Source organism: Saccopteryx bilineata, chromosome 8, assembly GCF_036850765.1.
Source record: "Saccopteryx bilineata isolate mSacBil1 chromosome 8, mSacBil1_pri_phased_curated, whole genome shotgun sequence".
Taxonomy (NCBI): domain Eukaryota; kingdom Metazoa; phylum Chordata; class Mammalia; order Chiroptera; family Emballonuridae; genus Saccopteryx; species Saccopteryx bilineata.
Window position 1 is genome coordinate 54,976,633 of NC_089497.1, and position 14,714 is coordinate 54,991,346.

The 14,714-nt window shown below is 42.6% G+C and overlaps 1 protein-coding gene across 2 annotated transcripts in view; it reads right to left on the minus strand.

The window, feature by feature from the left end:
- Positions 1-12,112, minus strand: part of ZNF148 (zinc finger protein 148) — a 124,657-nt gene extending 112,545 nt beyond the window's left edge. For both annotated transcript variants that reach the window (XM_066240757.1, XM_066240756.1), the window contains exon 1: positions 11,921-12,112. The gene's annotated coding sequence lies outside the window, so the exon portion shown is untranslated. The remainder of the gene's footprint in view (positions 1-11,920) is intronic.
- Between the last annotated feature and the right edge of the window lie 2,602 nt (positions 12,113-14,714).

Below are 14,714 nucleotides of genomic sequence, written 5' to 3' on the forward strand. Positions count from 1 at the left end.
AATTTCATAGCCATCAGCACCCTACCAAATCCAGAATTAGTAGTTTTAATTATCAACTCAATGTACATATTCCCAAATCTCTATTAGACCTCTTTCCTCAGCTGAATCCAGTATTTTTAATTCTAGCTAGATAATTCCCCTTGGATACATCCACTGGTGTTTTACAGATTGGTCAATGTGTCTTAAAACTAAAGTAGCCATTCTTTCCCACCAAAATAGTTCTGCTAAAAGATCCAATAATTTCTGTTAATGGAACCACCATTCTCACAGTCACCCATGTTAAAAGCCCCAGAATTTCCCATAACTTTTCTTGTTCAATTTTACCCAAAAGCCCATTTGCCATCAAATCTTCCAATTCTTCCTTTGAAGTATTTTTTCTTTTCTTTTTTAATTTTATTCTTTTACAGAGACAGAGAGAGAGTCAGAGTGAGGGATAGACAGGGACAGACAGACAGGAACGGAGAGATGAGAAGCATCAATCATTAGTCTTCCATTGTGCATTGCGACACCTTAGTTGCCCATCGACTGCCCTCTCACGTGCCCTGACCATGGGCCTCCAGCAGACCGAGCAACCCCCTGCCCAAGCCAGCGACCCTGGGTCCAAGCTGGTGAGCTCTGTTCAAACCAGATGAGCCCGCGCTCAAGCGGGCGACCTCGGGGTCTCGAACCTGGGTCCTCCGCATCCCAGTCTGACGCTCCATCCACTGCACCACCGCCTGGTCAGACTGAAGTATTTTTTCATTATCTATCCCTTTCCTTTTATTCCCACTGCCACCATTCCAACTCAGACTCTCAATACTTTAGACCACTTTTTCTTTTTTCTTTTTTTTTTTTTTTAGATTTTAGAGATATGAGAGGTGGTGGGGTAGAAATGGGAAGCATTAATTTGTTGCTTCTCATATATGCCTTGACTGGGCAAGCCCAAAGTATTGCTCTATCCACTACACCACCAGAGGTCAGACAATATACACTTCACACTTTTGTCATAGCCTTCTAACTATGTCTCCTAGTCACTAGATTCTCTCCATTGCAAAAAAAAAGAAAATCACCACAATAGCATTCTTAAACACACCTGACTTCCCCACTCAAAAATCATGAATGGTTCCCCAATGCATAATGAGTCAAGTTAAAATATTTTTAAAACCAGTTTAGTCTGGAGTTTTGGAAATTTAACTATTTTACAGCTTTATTTCCCTCCATATGTCAACATGAACCCTAAATTCCAACTAATATAGACCACCAATCCCTAAATATATCCAGAACTTTTCTCACTGTCACTCATATTGACTCCCTCTTCTGGGATTGCCAACTCTCACCATACTGCCTACTATAATCCTATTTATCCTTCTAGGTCTAAGCTACACATCAATTCCTCCACAAAGTTTTGAACCTGTCACAGTATCTGTCATACAGATATGTACACATTTCTGTACCTGATTAAACTCCTAAAGAACATGAACTGGCCTGACCTGTGGTGGCGCAGTGGATAAAGCGTCAACCTGGAATGCTGAGGTTGCCGGTTCAAAACCCTGGGTTTGCCAGTCAAGGCACATATGGGAGTTAATGCTTTCTGCTCCTCCCCCCTTCTCTTTGTCTCTCTCTCTCTCTCTCTCTCCTCCCTCTCTATAAGGAGTAAATAAAATCTTTATTAAAAAAATTTTTTTTTAAAAGAACATGAACTGTATTATATATAAACATGTATCCATCACTAAGTCTACAAAATCTTGCACACATTTTAAGTATATAAAAATACTGCTTGAATGAGCCTGACCTGTGGTGGCGCAGTGGATAAAGCGTCGACCTGGAATGCTGAGGTCTCTGGTTCGAAACCCTGGGCTTGCCTGGTCAAGGCACATATAGGAGTTGATGCTTCCTGCTCCTCCCTCTTCTCTCTCTCTACCCCCCCAAAATGAATAAAATCTTTAAAACAAATTCCCTGAATGAATCAATTCTGCAGTCCATCAAACGCACCCTTCAATCTAACCTCACTTTCTCAAACTCATCCATTACTGTCTCCAGTCACAATTTATTACTATTTATATATTTAATCATTCAACAAATGAGGACCAACTATATGCAATAACTATCTGCTCAAATGTACCCTACTAAACTGTCCAAAAATGTAATCCAATTTTAGCTGCTGCCTTTTGATTCTTTCCACAACTCTAAGTTTCCAATCACTTTCCCCTCTCCTTTCCATCCAATCACATCCCACTCATTTCTAATCCTGCTTTTATCAAACTAATTTGAGTTCTCCTTCGTTTCTCCAGTAGCCTCTAACTAAGCTTCTCTACCACCACACTGCCCCCAACCTATCTTGTATGGTATAGCTATTGTCAAATTAAGTCATCTAATATACAGTCCTTGATTCAATCCTCAAAAAAGTTCAATAGCTATACTTTAATGATATATTAACATGCTTTAATCCTCAAATCCTTCCCAGAAGGTATTATGATTATCAATTTCCTGATGAGAAAACTGAGTCTCAGAAAAGAAGTACTCTCTCCATAATCATAGCATGGGTAAACAGAAAGGCCAATACTAAAAAACCCAGCTTCTGTTTGTTTACTAAGCACAATATTACATCATATCTGAAACAAACAATTTATCTTATCTCAACTTTCAAGGCCATCCATTTTCTATCCAACCCCAAATAACTCTCTTCCTACCTTATATCATTTTATGCCTTATTCATGAACTTTATGCTCCACCCTATAGGCAGTGATCAATTACTGTACTTACTTAGTCTTGAAATCAGTTTAATGAGTGACAGCATCTTTTTTTATTTTTAACCAACCAGAATAGAAAATATGAGTACATCCAACATGGTAAGGACTGTTATTGTTATTGAAACTTTTTGTTTTATACATACATACATACAAACATTCATGCATGCACATATCAGGTGAAGATGTAACATGTATTTCTTACTGTAGGTCAGGGATCCCCAAACTGCGGGCCCCTGAGGCCATTTATCCGGCCCCCACCGCACTTCCGGAAGGGGCATCTCTTTCATTGGTGGTCAGTGAGAGGAGCATAGTTCCTATTGAAATACTGGTCAGTTTGTTGATTTAAATTTACTTGTTCTTTATTTTAAATATTGTATTTGTTCCCGTTTTGTTTTTTTACTTTAAAATATGTGCAGTGTGCATAGGGATTTGTTCAGTTTTTTTTATAGTCCGGCTCTCCAACGGTCTGAGGGACAGTGAACTGGCCCCCTGTGTAAAAAGTTTGGGGACCCCTGCTGTAGGTCATAGTAAGAAAAGTAAACCTCACTATTATCCATATGTACTTGGCCCCTCACCTCCAAACCTTTGATTTTGCTAATCCCCCAGACTGGAATGCTCTTTCCAGTAATTTCTGCCAGTCGGGATCCTATCCATCCTTTCCAAGACCAGCTAAAAATACTACTTTCATGCCACTAAATGCAGTCCCAGGTTTTCCCTTAGTCAAATGTTTTTTATTCCCTTTTAACTTCAGTAACATTCGGTATTTTTTTATGACACATTTGTTATCATAGTAACATCATTTCTGTACACAAGTTCAGCTCCCTGTTTGAATATAAATCCCAAATGATTATTCCTGACTGCATCCAACAATGCTACTGCATTTAACAAATATGCATTATCTGTGGACTAAAGAAAACCTGTCCCATTATTTTCTGAAATCTGTTATAAAGCAACAGTATTTCTACTATATTCTGACTTCTGTTATCCTTTAAATAGTCTTACCATCTTCCTCCTCAAAATAGCAATTTCAAATAATTCTCTTTACCTTCAATCTTCTCTTGGCTTTCCTCTAAACATAACCTGTCATATATTGTTTTTCTTCTTTCAGAATCATACTTTCTATCACCTCTCCTTCTCTTTATGCTTATCTTTCACTTTATTCCTAGTTTTCTAACATCCATAGTGATAGATCTTATAGTCTTAAACAGATTTTTCTTTCATTTTTCTAGAGACTTTTCTTTTTTTTTTTTTTTTTTTTTCTGAAGCTGGAAACAGGGAGAGACAGTCAGACAGACTCCCGCATGCGCCCGACCGGGATCCACCCGGCACGCCCACCAGGGGCGACGCTCTGCCCACCAGGGGGCGATGCTCTGCCCATCCTGGGCGTCGCCATATTGCGACCAGAGCCACTCTAGCGCCTGAGGCAGAGGCCACAGAGCCATGCCCAGCGCCCGGGCCATCTTTGCTCCAATGGAGCCTTGGCTGCGGGAGGGGAACGAGAGAGACAGAGAGGAAAGCGCAGCGGAGGGGTGGAGAAGCAAATGGGCGCTTCTCCTGTGTGCCCTAGCCGGGAATCGAACCCGGGTCCTCCGCACGCTAGGCCGACGCTCTACCACTGAGCCAACCGGCCAGGGCCGAGACTTTTCAATTCATGTATATACAGAGGTGGGCAAAAGTAAATTTAGTTATGAGTACGCAAAAATGTATTCCTGTACTATTTATTATCATACTACTTATTTGTATTATGTCTTATTATTATTCTGTACAGCCGGCAATTTATCCTACTTTTGCCTACCCCTGCATATATATCAGCCCCATCAAATCCTTTGTAGAAAGACTGATTATGAATAAATAAATTTAAACAAACAGAAAACATATAGATAATTTAGATCTTCTAAATTATCTCAGATACTTTCTCATTCATTCATGTATTCACTGGGCATGTGTTTACTGGACATATGCCCTCAATTCTCTTATCTATTCTACTCTGTAATTCAGGAAGCAGCATTGAGAAAAGCATACAGGAAAATGCAAGAATAACAGAGCCAAGTTGAATCAGGCTCGTCACTCACAAAACCAAATAATTTGCAGGGTACAAGCTCAAAGAAGGAAAAATTAAGTTACACTGTACATAAATGGAAATAGATCCGCCCTCACAGTTGTTTCAGAGCGCTCAAAATCTATCCAGCAAAGGTGGACTTGAAAAGGAACAAACCAGAAGTAGCTAAAATGAAATAGGCAGAAAGCATTCAGACAAAAATAGATCAGGACTCTAAGTTCATTCTAGGGTTGGTTGCAAGAGAAATTTGGAGCAATTCTGTTACCCTCTGGAGATCCCTAAGGAATCTTTTCAAATATCTATGCAGGCCTCATGCGGCCCCCTGAGGCCATTTATCGGCCCCCCACCCCCCACACACACCCCAGCCGAACTTCCAGAAGGGGCACCACTTTCACTGGTGGTCAGTGAGAGGAGCACTCTATGTGGCGGCCCTCCAACGGTCTGAGGGACAGTGAACTGGCCCTCTGTGTTAAAAGTTTGGGGACCCCTGAAATCCTTTCCCCAAACCATAACCAGTATTCATTTCTCCATTCTCTGAACTCCTGAATCATTTACTGTCTGTAAAACTCATTTGGGAACTTAATCATAAACTATCTTGTTCACAGTAATGAAACTATTAATAAGCATACCAAGAATTTATTTACATATTAAAATCAGTGAGGTCCTCTTTAAAATATTTATCTTGGGAGGCTACTTACTACTCACTCATTTATTCACTTCATTCATCCAACCATGTGATGTATTTAATTTTATTTAATGATTTTTTTAAGAAAGAGAGAGAAGAGGAGGGTAAAAGAACATCAATTTGTTGTTTCACTCATTCATTGGTTGATTCTTGCATGTGCCCTGACCAGGGATCGAACCTACAACCTTGGCAAGTCAGGACAATGCTCTAACCAACTGCGTTACCCGGCCACAGACCATCTGATGCATTTAATCAACATTCTTCTAGTGCCTAACAAACTACGTGTGAACCCGTCACTAATGTTCAAAATATTTCCAACTTCCTCTTTAGGACTGTTTTCCAAAGTCAGTTAATAAGTCAACCAAAGAAAAAACCTCCCATTTCTGTGACTCAGTGAATTTAAAGCAAAATTATTCTTTATTCACTCTACTTGATATTAGTAGATCTTCAGCATTTCTAAAAATCAAATCTTTCAAACTATGAAAAGATTTGTCACCAGTGATTTTTTTTTTTTCATATTTTTTTAACATTTTTATTTTATTTATTTATTCATTTTCGAGAGGAGAGGGAGAGACAGAGAGAGAGAAGGGGGAGGGTGGAGCTGGAAGCATCAACTCCCATATGTGCCTTGACCAGGCAAGCCCAGGGTTTCGAACCGGCGACCTCAGCATTTCTAGGTCGACGCTTTATCCACTGCGCCACCACAGGTCAGGCCAACCAGTGATATTTTTTTAAAGAGAGAGAGAGAGAAGGAGGGACAGACAGACAGGAAGGGAAGAATCAGCTCGTAGTTGCAGCACTTTAGTTGTTCATTGACTGCTTTTTCATACATGCCTCGACCAGGGGGCTTCAGCTGAGCCATTGACCCCTTGCTCAAGCACCAGTGAACTATTCATAATAACAGTATGCCCTGTATTATTTGTAACTGTGCCATCCTGGAGGGATTATGAACTCCTAGAAGATAGGGACCAGGTACTCAATAAATAGGTAAATTGTATAAAATGTGCTAAGAGGTTCAAGAGGCAACTCAGAAAAGCTGTTCCAAAAAAGTTCTGAATACTACTCTGAAAATGACTACCAAAATACAAAAATTCTCATCAAAGGTGTACTTTTGATATTTGTTTTTAAAAATCAATTTTCAGCCCTGGCCATTTGGCTCAGTGGACAGAGCAGCAGCCTGGCATCTGGATGTCCTGGGTTCAATTCCCCCTCAGGGCACACAAGAGAAGCTACCACCTGCTTCTCTCTCCCTCCCTTTCCCCCTTCTCTCTCTCTTCCCCTCCCTCAGCCAGTGGCTCAATTGTTCATTGGAGCATCAGCCCAGGCACAGGCGGGTGCTGATAGCTCAGTTGGTCTAAGTGTGGGCCTCAGGTTAATTCATGGATCATAGCTCAGTTAATTCATGCATCCCGGTTGGTGCGTGTGCAGTAATCTGTCTCATTGTCTCCCCTCCTCTCAAAAAATAAAAATAAAAAAATATATATATATATCCATTTTCTGGCCTGATGAGTGGTGGCACAGTGGATAGAGCATCAACCTGGATGCTGAGTATCCAGGTTCAAAGTGCCGAGGTCACTGGCTTGAGTGCAGGCTCCCTGCTTGAACATGGGATCATCAACATAATCCTGAGACGCTGGTTTGAAACCCAAGGTGGCTGGCTTGAGCAAGGGGTCACTGGCTTGGCTGGAGCTCCTGGATCAAGGCACGTATGAGAAGCAATCAATGAACAACTAAAGTGATACATCTATGAGCTTATGCTTCTCACCTCCCCCCTGCCCCACAATGGGAAAAAAAAAATCAATTTTCTGAAATCTTACACTGTTACTGAATTAATCCAAATTGTCTTTCTCTCTTTAAAAAAATATAAGTATTATAAATTCCTTGAGGGAAGAAATTTCATCTCTTTTTTATTATCTTAAAAATGAATTATATCAGATTCTTAAAACAGCTAAAGATCTCTAAGCAGTCATTTGGGCGGGAAGTAAGGAAATCCAAATTAAACCAGCCCCCAGCTCCAGATTTACTCAGATTAGACTAGAACCTTTGGTCCCAACCCTTCAATGTTTCTGCAGGATTGTACCAGTTCCATTCTAATACATTCTGTGTTCTTTCCTTAAATCTAAAGGCCTTCCCCAGTAGGATATCCTTTTGTTCTCTCTCTCTCTATCTCTCTCTCTCTCATACACACACATACACACACACACAAATTTTATGTGTAATGCCCCCAGAGTGCTCAGCAATTCCATACGATCCCACTATTATCACTAAAACAGTGAACACTTTTTTTCTTGTGGGACAGAGAGAGTCAGAGAGAGGGACAGATAGAGACAGACAAACAGGAAGGGAGAGAGATAAGAAACATCAATTCTTCCTTGCAGTTCCTTAGTTGTTCATTGATTGATTTCTCATATGTGCCTTGAGGGGGGGCACTACAGCAGACCGAGTAACCCCTTGCTCGAGCCAGCGACCTTGGGCTCAAGCTGGTGACCTCAGAGTCTCAAACCTGGGTCCTCCACATCCCAGTCCAACGCTCTATCCACTGGTCAGGCAGTGAACACTACTTTTTATCAGTTATTCAACAGGTATTTTATTAAGCACTTAAGAATCAAGCTGTTGTGAGTGTCCCCAGAGTTTAAATAAAGTCTCAGTTCCAGTGCAGGTTACAATCTAGTACAATCTACACTATTTGCTAAACAAAAAGAATAATTCCCATAAGCAAAAGCAAGATTTAGCAGTATATAATCTATAAGTGAATACTGTTTTTATTCAGAATAAAAAATATCTCAAGAGGTAGGTACTTAAACAAAGACTTCCTAAAATGGGAACAAGATCTTTCTATTCTCCCAATCTTAGTCATACTGACTTAGTAATGTTGCATCTCAAATACAAATTCCAAAACCCAGTAATTTATAAATCTGTCCTGACATACAAGCAACATACCTTTTTCCACCATATCTGCAACAGTCACGGTTGAAATATGCTAATTTCCTTATTATTTCCACAAATCTCAGGCTCACCACTGTAATTTAAATCTCCTTCACATCAACTATATATATATATCTAAACGTCCTCAGAATATTTTATCTTTTCTACACCCTCCAACAAAATTACCACCACTTTCTTCATACCCTTTCCCTCATCCTCCTCCCCCGTCTTACCACATTTTCCCACCCATCCCTTTACAAAAATGAAACACATCCAATCCTCACAAATCCTTCCTTTCTGAAAACGCAAGAACTGTCATAGAAGCCCGGAAAGAACAATTAAGGGTCATTTTAATCCATTTCCAGATTCCCCACACTAAAACTTTCCAGGACAGTCAAAGAATACTACTGCACAGTTGACCTGGAAACTTATTCCAAGATGAACTATCACTGCCAGGCAACTCCTCCTCATCTCTAACCAGCAACCCTTATGCTGCAAAGATGCTGTTTGTTTCTACAACCACTCTTTCTTATAGGTCCAATCATCACACTTCCCTTTATCATCTCACCTAATATTTCCAGTCTAATTTTAAATGCTCTCTCTTTAAGCATATTAAAGATATAAAAACACAGAATAAAAAAGTTAAAATAATAATTACCAAAGGTTGGAAAGGAGAAGCAGGAAGGGGAAACAGTAATGCCAGTGACACAAATGCCCTCCATTCATATTAAGATGTCTTTGGACTACTTCATAATGTCATTTTAATCAATCAAGAAATAAGAGTACATGCAAATTACTTTTGGACCTTGAGAAAAGCATGATAAGAACTACAAAAATCAATGCTTAAAAGTCTTAGACTCTGGGCCCTGGCCGGTTGGCTCAGTGGTAGAGCATCGGCCTGGCATGCAGGAGTCCCGGGTTCGAATCCCGGCCAGGGCACACAGGAAAAGCGCCCATCTGCTTCTCCACCCCTCCCCCTCTCCTTCCTCTCTGTCTCTCTCTTCCCCTCCTGCAGCCGAGGCTCCATTGGAGCAAAAGATAGCCAGGGCGCTGGGGATGGCTCCTTGGCCTCTGCCCCAGGCGCTAGAGTGGCTCTGGTCGCTACAGAGCGAGGCCCCGGATGGGCAGAGCATCGCCCCCTGGTGGGCGTGCCGGGTGGGTCCCGGAGAGGCGCATGCAGGAGTCTGTCTGACTGCCTCCCCGTTTCCAGCTTCAGAAAAATACAAAAAAAAATAATAATAATAAAAATTTTTTTTAAAGTATTAGACTCTGGAAAGTGGAACTGCAATTGAACAAGTGAGAGGGGCTATTGCTCTTCATTATAAGTTTCCTTAATACAACTTTATTTTTAAATTATGTACATGTATTATTTTATATAATTTAAAAAGGGGAGAGAAAAACAATAACATACTATATTTATGTACATAAAATAACAAAAATCTTTTTTAAATGATAATATACAGTGCCAGTGAGGGGAAAGAAAACAGACCCTCTCATACCATAATGACAATAAAAATGTCATTATGTCAAAATGACTGAGGCATCTGACAGCAATATGTAATGTACTGACATAGTTTTCCAAATTTAAAAAAAACTCGATTACTTGTGTAAGAAAATTTTAATAAAAGCCCCTTTCCACTCTAATGCTAAATTATCACCCTCCTTTAGAGATAGTTTTTAAATGAATACTTAAATTTTTCCATCCCTCTCCCAAATTTCTTTCCATCTTCCCCATTAGTCCCTCTACCCTCTACTTCCATAAAAGGATTTTTCATACTACCCTCTCCTCAGCTGAATTAATATTATAATGTAATGTGTATACAAGTCTTTCTTAATTACCAATTTTCAGGGAAATAAAGCTGATTCAAAAGGTGAATAAAACTTTAAAAGTTTATTCAGAATTCCCTCTTGAAATCAGGTCTGGTATGAACTCAGCAAATTCAATATGCCTCGGTTCATTTCCTGATATAAAAATGCTACTCCCTCCAACCTGGATTTAGAATCATCCAGTCTCTTCAGGTTCCTGGAGACCTTAAAGCAACCAGTCCTGACCTTGCAACCTAAGACCAAAACAGATATTCTAGATCCTCCATTCTGCTGGCCCACACTCTGTGGGCTGATGCACTTTTCTTCAATACCACTATGCCTAAGTGAGAGTCTACATTCAGGAACTGTGAATGACAAAAGGTCTCCCATCAGCCCCAAAGTTACTGAACCAATCCAGTCAATTACACTAATTCAAGCTAAAAAGAGGCTCAAAGGGCCACCATGCATGGAATCCCCCCACCATCAATTATAACCCTGTGTCCTGCAGTCCATGCTAAATAATATGGCACCAGTTCTCTTGGACCAGTTAAGCCAGGCAGTGAAGAAGAAAACCGCCAAGTCAAGCTAATTTCCATTCCAGCATTTGCCAGGATAGTGTTCATCCAGCCGCTGGTAAGTGATTAATACTTCAAATTTACTAAAATCCAAACACCATGGCCTAGAAAATACCTGTGGGCCAGGTGTTTTCTTAAGATCTGTTCCAGAGATTCGTGAGATTCACTGGTGCAGGTCTAAAATAGCTCAGACCAAACTACAAACCAACATCTAATTCTGGGTGACCCCAACCACTGCCGGGACCCACACTTACCAGATGTCATCTACAGAAGAGCCCAAACAGGTTCGGAACTAGGCCATTCTGGCCCATCTGGAATAACTCTTTAGTCCTTGGGCCAATACTTATTAATTCCACTATATCTGTCTATTGTATCGTCCGTTCTCTTCATATTCTCTAATATTTAGTACTCCCTCTTGCTTCAAACGCTATTCTTTCTATTCACGGAAACTCTATATTCCTTCTTCCCTTTCCTTAGAAATGCTTTAGTGATTTCCATAACGAAATACTCTAATATAGCTGCACAATGAATACCCCCCCCCGAATTCTCAAGACTCCTCCACCGCCACCCCCTGCATTCCTCCACCTATTCGGCATTCTACATCCCCACCCACCCACCGACCCCGGCCTCTCTCCTTGTACACACTCCCACTGGGTTTCCTGCAAGGATTCTCCAACCCCTGCCCTTCCCTTTTCCCAAAGAACACTCATGCAGCAACAGTGACTGAGGCCTGTGGTGCATAAAGCACTGCACCAGGCACGGTGGACAGAGACCTGGTGTCTCCCTAGCCTTTTCATACCCACAGAGAGCACCCTCTGGCCTCCCCCTGCAAACATTCCACCTTCTTCCCTACCTCTGACACCCCCTTCAGGCCTCGGAGGCCGCCTTCTAGTCTCTGCCACCCCCGTCATTATGCTTTCTCAACCCCCCAACCCACCATCCGCGCCCTGCTTCCTCCCGTCCCCCAGCCTGCTCCAGCGTTTCCCCCGGCCTCAGCCGGTCCCCCGGCCACCCCCCGCCAGGCCACGGCTCGCTCCCCCCAGGGGTCAGGCCATTACCGCCGCGCGCTCCCCCCGCGCGCCGCCCCCTCCCCCTCCCCCGCCCTCCCCCGGGCCCGGGCCTGCGAGGCCGAGCGCTTTACCGCGGGCGGGCGCCCAGTCGCGCGGTCACCGACTGCAGACGGCAGCAGCTCCAACCTTTCGAGGGACCTTGAGAAGAGGGGAAGGGGGAGGGGGGAGAACTTTTGCTGTAGCAGCTTCGGCAACTGCTCCCACCCCTGCGCCTTTCTCCTCTTCCTCCCCCTCCTCCTCCTCCTCTTCCTCCTTCTCTTCCTCCTCCCAGAGCAGTGGAGACGCAGACAGGCCGCGGCTAGAGCGCCGCCGTGGTCGCCGCCACTGCCGGCGCGGTGCATTATGGGAAGCCCCGCACTTGGGAACCGCTGTGCTGCGCCAGCTCTCTCTGGCCCCGAGACCAAGCTGGGACGACTCAGCGTGGCTTCCATTCCGGCGCCTGCGTGTCACCAGCCCAGCGTGGCCGGGGAGCTGGCACCGAGCTGTGGGTCCCCCGGGATGGGCCTGCGAAGATAGTGGTTTGAAAAAGATCGAAACTGTGTAGATCTCTTTGAGTGGAGGTCCGCCTCCGGCCGTAATCAGCTTTAGCGTGCTGAGAAGTGGAGGACTCGGGGGTCAAGTGTGTTTCAGGCCGGGGGGGAAAGAAAGGGGAGAGGAAATAGGTGAAAGGTTATCTGCCAGAATTTCTTGGTGTTTTGGTTTTCGCTTTCTCACCTAGCCTCTCCTGCCACCTCCAGTCGTTGGCCTCCACCACCCCACTTGCCACCTATTCCGGAAGCGGCAGCCCTACGTCCTTGAAGCCAACAAACCCCATTAGTGTCACCAAACTGGGAGGCAGGGTGTGAGCATTAAGAAAGATAAAGAGATGGGGCCCAAAACTTCTCGGTCTATATGGCAAAGATTTGGTAATGATCTGTGTAATGCTAGAATTGGACAATTATATCTCATCTCTTGGAAGCTCTTTAAGTGATCTAAGCCAAATTGTGACCTCCTTAATGGTGCCTTCATTGAACTAACATTAGGACCCTGAGGTACTTATGCATACTGGATGGTTTACAATTTCTCATCTTTCTGGCCCCACTCTAACACAAGGTCAGCCATGTGACATAAAAGGTGTTCAGTGAATGTTGAGTGATTATGAGCATCAGCAACTTCCCATGGGAAGAAACACCTTCATTACTGTTTCTTCATAATAGTCTGAAGATTCTTTAGTGTCTTTGCAATGCTTAAACATAACCTCTGAGGGGAGCTGGAAAGGAAAAGAATTAAAATGTCTATGTAACCATTTCTGGAGTTCTTTCCTGGTCCACACCCACCTTCTCACCCCTTGCCAACTGAGTGTTCATTTGAATAGTGCTTTTTGGAGAAATTCCAAACTCAGGCATTATGCACTTGTGATGGTACTGAATTAGATTAGTGCCTGCAAGGTTAATGTACCCTCAGGCACTAGCCTTACTAAATCATGTTGCCTGTTTAGAAATAGCAGGGACCTAGAGGTTCAACTTAATTTAGACACAGGTAACTAAGAAGAGCAATGATAAGCCACAGCTCCGCAATCAACTCTCCTTGTGCTTTCGCCATTAAAATATATATATTTTAATAAGATGACAGTGCATATTCTAAATGCTAATTGCAACAAAACAGTGATTCAAGCTACAGCAAGAGAGTTCTCTGGAGGACAGCCTTCTGGCAACTTCTAGCATCTGCAATAGCATCAAATTCAGATGTTCAAATGAAAAGCACCTCTGGCAGCAAAGAAGCAACTCTGAATATTAGGTAACAGGAAAACTAATAACTGAAAAGGATTGAAGGCCTAGAGATTATACCCAATGGGCTAAGATTGATTGATTTGCCTTTAGGAATAGATCTAGTTCTCTGCTCAGCACCATCACTAACAAACAAACAGTAGAGAAACAACTGTTAATATGAGCAGAATAATGAACTCTATAGAGGTAGTAATAGCAGAAGTGAGGAGGAGGAGCAAGTTTAAGCCTTTTTTTTTTTTTAATTTATTCACTTTTTTAGAAAGGAGAGAGAGAGGGAGAGGAGAGAGAGACAGAGAGAGAGAAGGGGGAGGAGCAGGAAGCATCAACTCCCATATGTGCCCTGACCAGGCAAGCCCAGGGTTTCAAACCGGCGACCTCAGCATTTCCAAGTCGACACTTTATCCACTGAGCCACCACAGGTCAGGCCAGTTTAAGCCTTTTGTAGATTAGACTTCTACAGATATTTTTCACCCCAGTTTGCCTCTCCATCCTCCTCTTGCTCACCTCCCCAAATACTAACCTTAGGCATTCATCCTACTTTTTTTTTAATCCTACTTTACTTTTTTAAAAAGTTTTATTCTAAAATAATTATAAACTACCAAGAAGTTACAAAAACATTGTAGTACAGGGTCCATTTACCCTTCACGCAACTTTCCAACTTTCCCCAATGGGAAAATTTTTTTTTTTTTTTTTTTTTACAGAGGCAGAGATAGACAGGGACAGACAGACAGGAACGGAGAGAGATGAGAAGCATCAATCATCAGTTTCTCGTTGTGCGCGTTGCGACTTCTTAGTTGTTCATTGATTGCTTTCTCACATGTGCCTTGACCTTGGGCCTTCAGCAGACCGAGTAACCCCCTGCTGGAGCCAGCGACCTTGGGTCCAAGCTGGTGAGCTCTTTGCTCAAGCCAGATGAGCCCGCGCTCAAGCTGGCAACCTCGGGGTCTCGAACCTGGGTCCTTCCGCATCCCAGTCCAACGCTCTATCCACTGCGCCACCACCTGGTCAGGCGGGAAAAATTTTATTAAGACATTAAAGCCAAGAAATTGACAATGGTCAATTAGACTACAAAACACTTTGTTTTTACTTTTTTTTTTTT